This window comes from Canis lupus, chromosome 3, assembly GCF_011100685.1.
Source record: "Canis lupus familiaris isolate Mischka breed German Shepherd chromosome 3, alternate assembly UU_Cfam_GSD_1.0, whole genome shotgun sequence".
Classification (NCBI taxonomy): domain Eukaryota; kingdom Metazoa; phylum Chordata; class Mammalia; order Carnivora; family Canidae; genus Canis; species Canis lupus.
In genome coordinates, this window is record NC_049224.1 from 79,222,928 (window position 1) to 79,239,261 (window position 16,334).

The window sequence follows — 16,334 nt, forward strand, 5'->3', positions numbered from 1 at the left end:
AAATTCATAAAGACAAATATTAAAACCTCCAAAATAAGCCTATGGTGAAATATTCTGTACACTAAGCTCATTCAATTGATTTTTACTTCTATAAAAGTCAAAATACTACAGTTATGCTTCAATAAGAGACAAGCTCAAAATCTGAGTGCCTTACATTATAAATGCTTATTTTTCTTTCATATAAAGTCTGACACCATTCTAAACTTCCTTGAAATAAAAAGTCCTTCATGCAGAGACAGAATGAAGCAGTTGACAGAGGCTCCACCCTCTTGCAGCTGCACTGTCTGGAACACGGTACTTCTATGTCGATGAGTGGGTGTAAGAGATAGTGAGAGGGTTGTTTGCTTGCAATTCTATACTTTGTCTCACAAGTTACATGTCACTAGTGCTCATAGCCAAGTAGCCAAAATGAGTCACATGATCCTATTTTCTCTACCAAAAGGAGACTGAGGAGTGAACATTTCCAGGATAGTCAGTTCTTCCCCCAAATAAATACACTATATAAAATCATGAAACAAAACCCACAAACCTTATATAAACAAATGAAGTTAAGAGAATGGCATTCAAAAACTTTATCAGTCACACATAATTTTAAAAAATAACATAGGAACCAAATTAAAATAGTAGTGTTTTATAAATACATGAGAAATAGTAGCACTCTACCTTTGAACCAGATCTAAAGTTTACTTATGGAAGTGAGAGTCAGAATATCACATTTTGGGGATGACTGTGAAGCAGTGGAAAGAGCATTACTGGAAATGGGATGGAAAGTTCTAGCACACAGTGAACAGAAGCAGCTGGCCAGGATGTTGGAAGGTGTCTGTAGATTGTATAATCCTTGTGTGGCTTGATATACCTGGGTATAGTTTTCTGTCTTTACCTAGTGTTTCTTGTGATGACATTCACCTAAGCAAAAACAAAATTCTCATTTTGTTGAAACCGTTCCCTACTACATCAATCTAGTTGGAACCATTTGCATTTTCAAAACAAGCATTTTAGGCTACTGGGTGGCTCAGTCTGTTAAGTGACTGCCTTCAGCTCTGGTCATGATCCCAGGGTCCTGAGATGGAGCCCCAAGTTGAGGTCCCTGCTCAGCAGAGAGCCTGCTTCTGCCTCTCCTTTCTCAGCATCTCCTGTTTGTGCTCTCTGCCTCTGTCAAATAAAATAAATAAAATCTTAAAAACAGCAAACAAAAAACCCAAAGAGTTTAGCACAACCGATTATACCTGCAACTAGAATTGGCCGTGATTACCACCACTAAAAGTTATACCATTCCGGAAGTATTGAGTGATTTAAATCCTGTCAAAATACGCATATATATTTTATTAATATTTTATCTAATTACCACACAGTATTTCATCATCCCAATTAGTAAAGATCAATTAGCACAAACATTAATTAAAGCCCTGGTTGTGTATCCTTGATACCAGTCCTTCACTGATTTGAACCAGTTATTTCTCCTTGTGGCTATGACAGCAGTTAGTAAATTTAACAAGACTACTATAATTTCCTAAGTTTTAAATTGCTGCAAGGATCCCTTGGTATTTCCAAATATTGATGATTATAATCACAAAAAAAAGGACTCACTGGATTTTATTTTATTATTTATTTATTTATTTATTTATTTATTTATTTATTTATTTAAGATTTTATTTATTTTTTCATGAGAGACAGAGAGAAAGAGAGGCAGAGACACAGGCAGAAGGAGAAGCAGGCTCCATGCAGGAAGCCCAATGCGGGACTCGTTCCTGGGACTCCAGGATCATGCCCTGGGCCCAAGGTAGGCACTAAACTGCTGAGCCACCCAGGGATCCCTGACTCACTTGATTTTAGATAATAATTTATCCTTCTTTACAATAAGACCATTGACAAAAGCAAAGACACATAAAAAGATCTTCTAAAACTTACATAAATTTAATTTCTTCTCATTGGTTATTGAAATATTTTGGCCTTTATGATACATTTGACATTTTTATTGACTTATATTCTGGCCTTTCATGTATTATACATGCAATTTGTATCCCAGGTTATATCTCCTTTGTTTCTTTGTATGTGTGTGTATGTGTCTATGTGTGTAGCTTTGTGAGGTTGAATCACAGTCTAACCAAAGGGATTGTCCTCCTGGGATAGTTGGTAAAAAATATAAAACAAGAATCAACTGATTAAAGCTGTTAGAATTAATTACTTCTTTATCATCATCCTTCATCAACAGGGCTCTCATCCTGAAATAACTGCAAATCCCTTCATCTGACCCAATGTAACTTCTTTTGATAATAAGGAATCTCATTTGTTCAATGAACTTCTTGCTTTTTCATCAGCAAAATTCCTTATTTGCAGTGTTCCCTCATCATCTTGTAAACAAAATTGTTACTGTGTTCCAAGACTTTGCTTTCCTTGCAATGCTCTGATGGCGGCTGTTTTTCCTCTCATATTGCTATTTAAGAGTGGACTAGGCATCTTCCTCACCTTTTTAGTCACTTCCGGTGACCCTCTCTAGTGTAGGACTCCAAGCTCCTTTGAAAATCAGGGTTAGGGGATCCCTGGGTGGCACAGTGGTTTGGCACCTGCCTTTGGCCCAGGGTGTGATCCTAGAGACCTGGGATCGAATCCCACGTCGGGCTCCTGGTGAATGGAGCCTACTTCTCCCTCTGCCTGTGTCTCTGCCTCTCTCTCTCTCTCTGTGTGACTATCATAAAATTAAAAAAAAAAAATTTTTTTTTTTAATTTTAAAAAAAGAAAATCAGGGTTATTTGCAATCCCCAGTCTATTCCTCTTCATAACCTGAAGATTTTGCCTCCCCACCACCACTACTCTCTATTTCTCCTGTCAAAATCCATACTTATTTCAATATCCCTGTAGAGAAATTTCCAATATCTTCACTTTCAATGATCCTCTTCCTGAACTCCCTCTCACTGTCCAATTATAAGTCACTCACTACTACTTGACCATAACTGTGTGTCTATCTCATTGTTTCTGTTCTCTGAATCCAACTTTTTTTTTTTTTAATCACAATGGTGCCATCAATCTGTCAACTCTGCAAGTTTTTATTGTTACCAAGTTCTATTCTTACATTCTTCTGTTGGATTCCATGATCACTTTTATAATCACTCCTCTACTTATTCCTTCAAATCTCTTGCCTCTTCACTAGAAACTTCCAAGCAAAACTAAAATGATCACATCTAACCCTCTTCCTCTTCCTCCCAGGCTGAAACATTACAAACATATTGCTACTCTAACTTTAAAACCATGAGCATAATTTTAAGAACTAATATTAAACCATGTTAAATTGTCTAACTTTAAAACTATAAATCTCAAGGAAGACTTTCATTCTGCTTAGCAGTTTTCCTATATCTACTAATTTTTATTTTCCTAATGACTTGAAATAGTATGCTACTCCTTTTTTTCCCTCCTCAATCCTTCAACCCTACCCTAGCAGAAATAAGCTACTTGTTCACAAAAGCCACTTCCTGGTTATAGACCTAAACTATATTGTTAGCCTTGTCACAGTCAAGTGAAGACATTCCAAATCACTCATTCTTGATAATGAAATGTGATTGGGATTATGAATCCCTTGAGGATTAAGTCAGTTAAGAATTTAAATTCCTTTTCCACACTTTCTCTGTGGACTCTTCCTACAATCTAGATAAAGACTCATGTTGAAGTTTATGGGGCTAAATATTGGGTCACTAGATCCAAGAGGCATTTGGAAGAGATCCACCAAGTAGATTAAACAAGACTATCCAGACAACTGGTAAAAAAAAAAAAAAAAAAAAAAAAAAAGAATCATTTTCCTGTGTTAAGCCTCTGAGAGAGTAGAGTGTTATCATTAAAATTGCCTGCATAAATATTCTTATTTTCACAACTTCCTTCCCCGTATTCTCAGTTGATAATCCTGCTGTTTTATTTTGCTTTGACAAAATAAAAACTTACAGAAGAGAATTTCTATGTTCATGTTACTGAAACTATTACTGACATTCTTGGGTCTGTACCCTTAAACACTTCTTTTTTTCTTCTTTTAAAATAATCATTCTAGGGATCCCTGGTTGGCGTAGCAGTTTAGCGCCTGCCTTTGGCCCAGGGCGCCATCCTGGAGACCCAGGATTGAATCCCACGTCGGGCTCTTGGTGCATGGAGCCTGCTTCTCCCTCTGCCTGTGTCTCTGCCTCTCTCTCTCTCTCTCTCTCTCTCTCTCTCTGTGTGTGACTATCATAAATAAATAAAAATTAAAAAAAAATTTTAAAAATAAAATAATCATTCTACTTTTACTTTGTGCAAATAAGATCAAATACCGCATTTCCTACTCAGAGGCCTCCTTCTCACAATTAACAATCCTTTCCTGAATCATCAATATTTCTCCATATACCTGATATGTTGACACCAGCACTCATGAGACAGTCTTCTTCTGTCTCTTTGGAAAATTTTCAACTTCCCAGTTTCATATATCTAGCTATATAGGTAATCAACACAAGGGCAATAATGGAAAAAACTAGCAACATTCAAATAGTTTGCAGTTTTTACATAACATTGTAATGATATTAATTTCCTACTTTTGATAATTGTACTATGGCTAATTAAAACATTAAGACTGGTGAAAATGGAAAAAAATATGAAGGAAGTTGTGAGTTTTTTTTACTAATTTTGTAATTTTTCTATGTCTACTATTAGTTTAAAATGATAGTTAAAAATTAAAAATAAAGCAATAAAAATTGAAGAGATGAGGAAATGCTTCATGAAAGTGATGGCCTTTGTGATGACCTAGAAAAATTGGAAGAAATGCTATGGAAAAATATGGGGAAGCCATGTCAACTGTATGAAAAGTTATGCAAAGGCAGACACAAAAAGACAAAACTGACTATGCTTGAGGGAAGGCAATTTCTTTGGAGAGCTCTGAGTACACATGTGGGGGCATGTTTGTGATGAAAATGAGTGTTAGTTTGAGATTGTAATGAATTGAAATGAGAAAGAGCAAAAGCCTTGCTTCTCAAAACATTCCAAACTAGAGAAGACTAAAAACCATCCATCATTCTTGCTCTAAACAAGCTTTCACTTTGTATGAGATGAACTTGATGGCTTTAATAAGTCTTTTGTGTTTTCAATTTTTGTGACTCTATGAACTTGCCTGGTGCTGTGTTTGCTATAAATGTTCATGATATAAACAAAATTAATTTCTGTCACTATCACTTTTGATTTTACATTCAGTTGCAGTATATACTTCATCATGAAGAAGGAATTTTACGACTTATTATGTGCTTCTTACTTTAATTGCCAGGTGTGTATGTGTGTCTGTATTTTCCAACACCCTGTGCCTTGACCTTTAGTTAATCTTTCATCATTGTTTTGGGTATAATATAAACACTGAATAACAATGGCACTTCAATTATGAACTCTTGACAATAGCACTAATTTCATCTCTGAAATAATACAGAGAAAATAGTTGGATAAAAGAGTGGGAGTGCATTAGAGAAAGTCATAATGTTCAAATCCCAGAAAGCATCTTTTTTCTGAATAACTTCCCCTCTAAGTGAATGTCAGAAATTGTTCTGACATTATTAGAGGGCCAATAAATCCCTGAACCAGTCAACTTCCTAGAAGCCAAAGGCTTCTAAGAAAATATTACTGGTGATGTAGTCCTCTATGAATTATGCAGGTTCCTGATGCATTCTGTTAATCCTGATTTTTAAAATATCTAAGACACAAAATTTCCACTTTGTATGTAAATAAAATTTATCACACATTTCAGATATACATATAGAGTTGGAATCTATCTCAAAGATTAAATTAATGGATCAAATATTGCCATTTCAAAGAAATATTTTAAGATATAAGATTGAACATATAAACACACTGGTGTTTCCTCACATAGCCACTCATCCTCTGAGAAGGAAAGCAGGCATGTTGCCTTAGAGGAAAATTTTCTAGTTACCAACATTGATACACATTAGTCCATCAAATGTAATGTAAATTACATCGTGAGTACTCAGAAATGTTAATAACTGAAATAAAATCTTCATTTTAAAAAATATTGTTTCTTAAAGATAACATTGTTATCTTTAACAAATGACAAGGTAGTTCCACCTAAACACAAATGACTTGTTTCACAGTAAATGGCTTAAGCTGTAAATCAGATTACTTATGCCAATAGTTAAGTTCTTCTTCTTCTTCTTCTTCTTCTTCTTCTTCTTCTTCTTCTTCTTCTTCTTCTTCTTTTTCTTCTTCTTCTTCTTCTTCTTCCTCTTTTCTTCTTCTTCTTTCTTTTTTAAAGACTTTATTTACTCATGTGAGAAAGAGAGAGAGCATAATGTTGGGAAAGGGGCAAAGGGACAAAAGCAGACTACCAGCTGAGCAGGGAGCCCAATGTGGAGCTAGATCCAGGATTCTGAAATCATGACTAAGCCAAAGAAATCAGTTGCTTAACCAACAAAGTCACTCAGGTACCCTGAGTTTTTCTTTTTTCTTTCTTGTTAGTTTCTTTGTGTGTGTCTGTGCTTTATTTCTTTTGCTTTTCTTCTTCTGTCTTTCTTTTCTTTCTTTTTGTTCTGTTTTGTTTCTCTTTTTTTTTTTCTTTTTTCTTTTTCTTTTCTTTCTTTTCTTTTTTCTTTTCTTTTCTTTTCTTTTCTTTTTTCTTCTTTTCTTTCTTTTCTTTCTTTTCTTTTCTTTTCTTCTTTTCTTTTCTTTTCTTTTTTTTCTTTTCTTTTCTTTAAGATTTTAATCAGTTATTCATGAGAGACACAGAGAGGAGGCAGAGACATAGGCAGAGGGAGAAGCAGGCTCTATGCAAGATGCCCAATGTGGGACTCCATCCCAGGATCCTGGGATCACAACCTGCACCAGGGCAGACACTCAACTACTGAGCCACCCAGCCACTCCTGCCCTGAGTTTTTTTCTTTTTATTTATCTGTAGTAAATGAAAAATTCCCATCAAAGAATTAGAAATATCCAAAAGCAGCAGAAACTATTTGCTATAGGGGATGAAGCATACAAAGAGGAATTATAGATTTAGTCCTTCCTAAGGATTAAGGTTAAATTACACACTAGGACCAGAGGCATAACACATTCCAAGCCTGCACATTTGCCAATTATTATCATTAAAGACCTATTATCTTGTACTAAATATTCAAATTTATTTTGAAAACTTTCCCATTCTACATACAAATATGATTTTACGCTGTTAATTAAAGGCTTTTAGAGATATTGAAAATTTTTTCCATTGTGTCACTTGATAAAGATTTTATAGTCATAGATGTAGTTTTTCCTGATATTATCAGTTTCCTGAAGAAATATTTTCTATATCCTTACTTAAAACAAACAAAATCATACCTTTTGTCTCATTTTGCCATAATACAGTTAAATTTAGAATAGAAATGCCAAGTCTTATAGTTCCTGCCCGTTTTTTTTTTTCTTTTTGGTTTTGAAAAATTATACAAAACAGTTAATTCATATTAAAGTTTCCAAAATTTACTTCAATACTGAGTCAAAATTGCATGGTTATTTTTAATCTTCACAATTCTCTTCGAATGGATTGAAGATCGATTGGCATGCAGGTATTATCTATCTTTTCTAGTCATCAAAACTCACAAGATAATTTTTATTTTAGTAAAGACAAATCTTTTTTGAATACATAATGCATATAGGCTAAGTATTGATTTGTACACTAATTCATCAATATTTCTGTCCTGCTGTAATAAAAGGTCATCTATTATCCTGCACAAAGGCCATGCTATAGTTTTTCAATGTTAGAAGTCATTGATATGTTTTGTTTAATTAGATACATTTTCTATTGTTGTTCCTGCCTTTATTTATTTATTTTAATAGAGTTGACAAATAATGTTACATTCATTTCAGGTATACAACATAGTGATTCATTAACTGTATATGTAATGCTATGGTCACCACAAGTGTTAGCTACCATCTGTCACCATGCAATACTATTTTTATAAAATCGTTTATCATTTATTTATTTATTTATTTATTTATTTATTTGAGAAGGAGAGAGCACAGGAGAAGGGGGAGGGGCAGAAGGGAGAGGGAGAAGCAGACTCCCCTCTGAGTAAGGAACCCAGCAGGGCATGATCCTAGGACCTGTAGATCATGACCTGAGCTGAAGACAGATGCTTAACTGACTGGGCCACTCCAGTGCCTCACCATGCAACAGTATTAAAATACCATTGACTATATCTTCTATGGTATCCTTTTATTATTTCTCAACTAGAAGCCTGTATCTCCCATTCCCCTTTACCCATTTGGCCTATCTCCCTACCTCTTTTTCCTCTGGCAACCATCAGCATGTTCTCTGTATTTAGGGCTCCTGCTTCCTTTGTGGGCATATTGTTATCAATATTTTAACTATATTTATAAGGATCCCAGAAAGAAGATAATGCTTTTAGAGTATCATTAGTTTCTCCACACATATTTCACCTCTTAATTATGTCTTTGTGGTTTGAGCTCTTTTATATTTGTGGAAAACATTCATAAATCTACAAAGTACTTGTTTCAGAACATCCTTATTGGTTTCTCATAGTGGCTACTGTGCTTCTGTTGAACATTATGTGATTCAATCAATAACTAAGAAATACCACTTGATGATACTTCATAATGGAAACCAAACCAAGTGTCATTGGGTCACTAGTTCAATTGTTAGATATTCATTCTGATACTCCATATCACCTGCTTGTGCAAATCATCATACTTCTAAACTATCTTGTCTTTGCACATTTAGATTCACATTCTGTGATAAAATCAGGATACAGGGTTTCAGGTTTATTTTATGGTTTAGACAACCAACGTTGAACCCTTCCCCCAGACATAAGCATTGAAATTTTAACGGGAAAAATAGTATCCATAAAAACATAGAATATGTATATTACATTCAGCACACTAAAACAGTAATGGACATATCGCTTGAAAATATACAGGCTGTGGTACATTATCCTGCTAACAGAATGTTCAGTTAACAATAACTAATCAATGCAGTCCTGGTGGCACAAAACCATCACTTTTTGAACGTTAGGCATAGTCATGACATCACAATCAATGCATTTCAGATTTAGAAAGGTATTTACCAGAAAAGATTTCCTTACTTTTTCCTCTGGAAAAGTCATTCAATCTGAAAAATTTTGATTTACTGCTATGAATTACAGGAGAGAAAGAATGGGTTAGATGTATTGAAACAAATTTGGTGGGGCTGAAGTGAAAGCATCAGGTGGAATTAGACAAGAATGGAGAGTAGAACACAGGGCACGTTATCCTACAATCAAAATTATACAATCTTTAGGCATTTCTCTCCCCAAATGCTGATTGTCATCTTGATTTATGTGTAATCACATATTATTTTTTCCATGTATTCATTCTACCTATTGCTCACTATCGTGAATTGGACTATTCTTAACACTTGTTATTTATTCAAACTTATACCTTTCATAGATTTCTCTAATGTGAAACTTTTCAGCTCTCCTTAACATCTTTTGCTTGAACTTGTTTCAGTCTACAATAGGCCACTACTTTGTGGGACTGCATAATTCAAATATATTTTCTTTTTTGTGAGTACTATTATATACTCATTCAGCAAAATCACAGAACAATGACATATTTCCTTGTATTCAAACATATTACATATTTTTTATGAGTTAACCTCTGCCAAGTAATCTTTATCTTTTTATGTTTGTTCAGAGATAAGACTTGCAAGTATAAGTCTTTATCAACTATAAGTAGTTCTAAATAATTCTATTCATTTTTTTTTCTGCTGAAACATAATAGAGGAATATCTAAAAGTATGCTTCTCTTTTAATTTATATCATGTCTGTGCATCTGCACAAATTTTATTTGTTGTTTTCTACCATGATGTAGAGTGTGGCAGCCTTTAAACACATCCTTTACTTATTCCTAGGGAGAGAATAACTTCTATTCTGAGTCATATATAAGAGAGTAGGACCTACTTTCTCATGCTGCATGAATTCTTTTTAAAAATCACTTACATGTATATTTTAAGGGGAGCTTAGCATTTGTAAAAATTCTGAGCTTACCAAACGTACACCAGCCTTGAAAGAAGGGGACTTGAGAACTAAATGGATTTCTCAATTCAAAGAATTTGAAAAGAGAGTAAAAACCTCAATTGAGGTATTTTGTTAAACTTTCTTATTTTTGTCATAAAAGATACATAACATAAAGTTTAGCATTTTAATAATTTTAATTTTTACTTGGATACTTCAGTGTCAGTTTTGTGCTTTATATTATCATGAAATCCTGTTTAAGTACTCTTATTATAATATTATAATAATTATAATAATTTTTCTTTCTTTCCTGAAATTTTCTTGAAAAAAGTAACTCTTGGGGCACCTGGGTGGCTCAATGGTTGAGGGTCTGCCTTTGGCTCAGGTGGTGATTCTGGGGTCCTGGGATCGAGTCCCACATCAAGCTCTCTACATGCAGTCTGCTTCTGCCTGATTCTCCCTCTGCCTGTGTCTCTGCCTCTCTCTCTCTGTGTCCCTCATGAATAAATAAATAAAATCTAAAAAATTAATAATAACAACTCTGATTCTTTTCACTGAGACCTTTGAGTCAGTCGCATATTTTTTTTCAATTAATGTTTGTCAATAAATCACACATACACACACACACGGATATTATTTACATCCTAAACAACTGATCTTTTTCTTATCAGAACTATGTTGATGAGGTCTGAATTATTGTGGAGATCAAGAAACCAGTCTCGAGTCTGTGCTTCTTTCCAAACATCAGTTTTATTCAATGCTATAGCAGAATAACTTCCTCTGTTTCTCTAGTCCTCATGACCAATAAGTGATTGCACATCTCTATGTCTCAGCTTCAGTACCATATACATGCCATTTTTCAACCTCATCACCAAAATTCCAGATTGTTAAGAGAGAATAATTAGCCTTTTAAGACTTGTTCAGATGTTCATCTCCTGTTCATGCATTCATTGAGAGGATATCAGTATTATACAGTATAAATAAAAATTTCTGAGACCTGCTGGCATGGTTATGCAGAGGGTGATTACCCTAATAAATTTGTGAACTTTAGGTTTAGTGAGAGCAAAAATGTGACTTTTTGAAAATTGCTTTAAATATAATTAAAGAATTTCTACCATCAGGCATGCGGCTTTGAATTGTGTGTATCTGGAGAAATTGATGAAATGTTTCTGAACTTCAGATTCTAATTTAAAATTGGACTGGGTTTTACTCTAATGTAACTTTTATTTTTAATAAATTCCTGATAAATAGACAATTGTCATAAGTTGATTTTTATGCTACAGTAATCAATTAGAAAAAAATGTATACTAAGAAATCACTTAACATCAAGGAATTAAGCAGAAACAAGTCTTAAGATTTTGGTCTTCTAATTATTAAATTAATGAATCTGGTCAAAACACACAGTGAATGATTACACTCTAATATGATCTGAATTTGTTCATATCTAGCTAAACAAGTCCCAGTGAGACAGAGAGACTGAAGGGACCCCATGAAAGAAAGCTGTTTTTTTTTTTTTTTTTTTCTTGGCTCTTTTTCCTGTTCCTATTCTTGCTAGGACCTGCACCCTACTTTATACATGTCTTAATATATGTCCTCCTTGTCAAGGTCAATGAGTTAAAGATTTCTTTGGAGTCTTCCAGCACAATAGATAACATTTAAGGATTGACAAGTCAAAGTCTTCACATATGTTTTCTAAGCCTGACTCCAGATACCTTGATCCCAAGACCCCTGGCTCCAGAGCATAAGTGATTTATGGAGGACATCTAAGCACTCCTCTTTGTTTGAATCAGTTCCTGGATGCCTAAGAAGACACATATGCCAGACCACCATCCTAGTAAAAATCCCAGATCCCTAGCAAAGAGGAGACTCATTCTTCTTTTCCTTTCTGAGTCTCCCAGATGCTCTGTCTGTATCCGCTCTCTCTATCATCAATAAACTCTGCTCTCACTTCCTGCTGGCTCATGTTTGATCTCCATTCTGTGTAAAGCCAAAGGATCCTCTTGGCTGGAACTACAGGACCTCTTTTGGGTCCTTGAACAAAACTTGCCTGCATCACCAGCATTTTGCTCATAAAGGAAGCAAAACTTTTTAAAATGCTACTTCAACTGGAGTATTGCATTTGTAAATAGTATATGTGAGCAAGATAGTTGTTTGGAAATGTGATGGGGGTTAGGTATTGAGATTTATGCAATTGAGAAAGAAGATTACCTTTTCCTTTTTTTTTTTTTTTTTTTTTAAATCTTTTATGCCACCTCACCACACCAGGAAAAGAAAGTATTGAGAAACCGTCTTGTGAAAATGATAATTGATGTCATGGAAAATAAATAGGTTGAAAACAGCTTGATAGTTAAACGTTTTAAGTGATTCCTCAGCTCAGCCCTCAGTGGGATGCTTTCCTCATTCAATGACTAGATGAACTCATCTGATGTGCACTACTTAATGCAATTTGAATTAGAAAATGCTTTGATTAGACAGGAGGCAAGATATAAGGGATAAGAAGCCATTCTTATTCCTTTCTGCAAAACTTGAACATATAGTAGCATTAAGAGGTAAATTGACTGCTTTTTAGACTTGGTAAAAATTCTAAGAGTGGATAAATTAAAGAGTCTCTGATAAAGTCTATCTCATTAAAGATGTCACTTTCAATCATGTTTTTCTGGAGGTAAACTAACATTTTAGAGAGTCAGACTAGTTTAGTTTATTAATATACTTCAGTAAGCTGTATTGCTGTACTGCTGGTATTAAGGGAGGTCTAGCCACACATTTAGTGGTGATGAAAAGTGAAGATACCATACCCCGAGACAGGGGCATATGGGTGGCTCAGTTGGTTGAGAGTCTGCCTTTGGCTCAGGTTCTGATCAAGAGGTTCTGGGATCGAGCCCCACATCAGGCTGCCTGCTCTAAGGTAGGGCCTGCTTCTCCCTCTCCCTCTGCTTGATGCTCCCCTTGCTTGTGTTCTCTCTCTCTCTCTCTCTCTCTCTGTCAAATAAATAAATAATATCTTAAAAACAACAACAACAAAAAAACAATCCCTAAGACAGATATTATACTTAGTTATCCTTATGGGAAAACTTAAAGTAAATTCAGACCCTACTTTATACTATTCCATGACAACCTTGAACTATTAAGCTACATGAATTTAAGATTATTACAACTTCTTGGTGAATTCATTCATTTTCTCAAAGCTCCCACGAATATTCATTGAGCATTTACCACTTACTAAATAGACCTCACAGTTGTACTTTGAGGTCTTGGTAAGACTCTGTCTTATTACATGACCTCCACTGTGATAGAGCACATGAGAAAATAAATTTTGTACCCATTTTTCTTATATTTCCCTGTATTTATATTATGGTAAAGATAAAAATAAGTTATGTGACAGCATCTACAGATTTTGTTGCTAACTTATTAAATAAGATGTAATTACAAAAAAAAGTCAACTAAAGAATCAAGGACAAAGGCAAGAATACATGATACATATAAGTAGAGTGATAATAAATGAGGCACAGAAATGAAGAAAAGTAGAAAACGAAGAAAAACATTTTTGTTTCTTCCCTTAAATGTATGGAGAATTATGAATAAGAATACCATGTGACGGTTTACACACCTAAGGATTTAGTGAATATTATTGCTCCTAGTTTCTTAAATATGTTTATCTTTTTTCTCATCCCTTCTTACATGGTTTTTAATAATTTCTTGATATCACTTCTCTTGCCTGCACTCAATTGTTTCTCAGTATACACATCACAAAGATAAATTCCTTATGCAGCATATAAGAAACACTATGATTTGTTATCCAACATATCTATCATCTTTTAGATTCCTTAGGCTGTAATTCTACTTCTAATTCTTGCTTTATATCATGCTTCTGCCAGTATGCATGCTGCCACATATGTGATTTTTCTTATTTGGTGAAACTTTTCTGACAAGGTGCCTACTACTGGTTACAAATCCTTATGAGGAGCTCGCAGAAGTACTTGAAAATCATTAGCCACTTCTGGTTGTAGATTTGAGCTTGCCAAGCTTACTAACAATTATTGCCTCTTCTTAAATGCATGTTTACTATATTCTAGGCTTTCTACAAAACATATATACATATTTTTTTTATTACATCAATCTTATCATCAGGAGGCACGGTGATGAAGAAACAACTCTTAGCAAGATTGAATAATTTGCTCCAGGTCACTCTGATAAGAAGGACTGAAATCAAATCCAGATCTCTGTGTCTATGAAACTCATGTCCATTATCACCAGATGTGTAAATGTAAAGATGTGTTATTTGCTTGTCCCTTTATAGCTGTCATCCACCAACTAGGTGTGATACCAGACCATTTAAAAAAATAAAATTCATTTTTAACTACTCATAACCACTTCCTGTTCTTTACCCTTCTTAGAAGGAAGAGGGCAGGTGGAATTAAGATGGCAGAGTAGTAGGAGGGCCCTAGGTTTGCTGTCTCCCTTTAGCTAGATACATATCAAATTATTCTAAATACACAAGAAATTGATCTGAGGACTAAAAGAACAAACTGCAAAACTAGAGAGGGAGAGGAAGCCACATGATGGAAGGTAGGAGGTGCAGAGATATGGCTTACGGGAGTAATAGATCATGGGTACTGTGAAAGGGAGGGAACCATAGTCAAAGAAAGAAGAGAGAGAGAGAGAGAGACAGAGAGAGACAGAGAGAGAGAGGAGTGCATAGGAGATCACAAAAGGAAAACAGTTTCCCAAAGCCACTGACTGGGAAAAGAAGTGGGACTGATTTTTGTGAGTTTTTGCAACCAGCAGGGCTTGAAGACCGTAATTTTAGAGGTCGGTGGTGTGGCAGATATAGTCCTGAGGGCCTGCAGTGTTCCTTTAGAGAAGGCAGCAGGTAACCTGGCGAAATACAGTACAATCTGAGGATAACCTGAGATGCACTGGGAAAGATCATTCCTCCTTCTTGGAGCACATCTAAGAGGGGTGGTATTATCTTTCTGGGACAAAGGAGCTGGTGGGCTCCTTTTCCTCCTCCACCCTGCAGCACAGGTGTAGAGACACCTGCTGACTATGGCTAATCTGGGCACTGACTCTTTTGTGTGCTTTGCTCCAAACCTGAAGTTCCTGTGCTCTGATGCAACTGTCCTGGATTAAACCAGCATTAATCCCAGTGTGGCAAGACCATCCCCTGGAAGACTAGTGAAAGTCCCTGCAACACCAGGTCCCTAAAGTTTGGAATTTTAAAACTCAGCCAGCCTGGGTGGGAGAGAGCCCAAATGCACTGTACTGCTCCAGGCAGGCGAGCAGCTCAAACACAGGCAGTGTGTAGCAGTGATCTGAAAAATGCGTAGGATGCAGGAGGGGAAATTATCCGCCCTTTTAGGAGGGTTCCCCTGACAGCAGCAAGCAAGTCTCAAGGGACAGAGGATCAGGCTAGCATCATTTCCTTCCCCCACCCCTTAGGATAAACTAGCTTCAGTAATCAGCACAGTGCCAACACTAGCAGCCTAACCTGCTTACACCAAGTTCTAACCTGCTTACACCAAGTTCTGCATCCCTGCATTCTGCTGGTACTGGTTTTCTCTGGAAGTGTGCCTGATGAGCAATATAGTGAGCTCCCTGCTCCAGAAGACAAGCACAATCCCCTACCACACCATATCAACTGACCCTAAAGTTCTGTAAAGCTTCAGCTCTGGTGGAAATAGCTAAAAGTATCTTTTAACAAGCAGACCAGAGCACACCCAGTTAAAACTCACTGCCCTCTGGCCAAGGTCCAACACTCCCTAAAGCAAGCAAGGAGAAACTCTGCACATGACTGACCTGAGGGATAAAGCAGGCATCACATAGCAGCAGAGTGCATGCAGCACACACCAGGGACATTTCCTGAAGCACCAGGCTCTGGACACTCTATGATCTCTTCTTCATGAAGCCATTAATCTCAGGAGCAGGAAGCATAATTAGATTTCCTAAAACAGAAGAAAAAATCCCAAGATGGGAGAATTCATAGCAAAAGAAAGAACACAGAAATGTCATGGCCAAGGATCTAATAAAAACAGATATAAGTAATATGCATGATCTGGAATTTAAAGCAATGCTCACAAGGACACTAGCTGAGATAGAGAAGAGCATAGAAGAGTACAGCAAGACCCTTACTGCAGGAGCTTAAAGACAATCAGGCCAAAATAAAAACACAATAACTTAGATTCCAACTGACTGGATACAATGACCACAAGGATGGAAGAAGCAGAGGAACAAATAAGTGATATGGAAGATAGAATTACGGAAAGTAATGAAACTGATAAAGAGAGAGAAAGAAAAATCTTGGATCGTGAAGGTTGACTTAGTGAATCCAGTGAATAAATTCATATCATA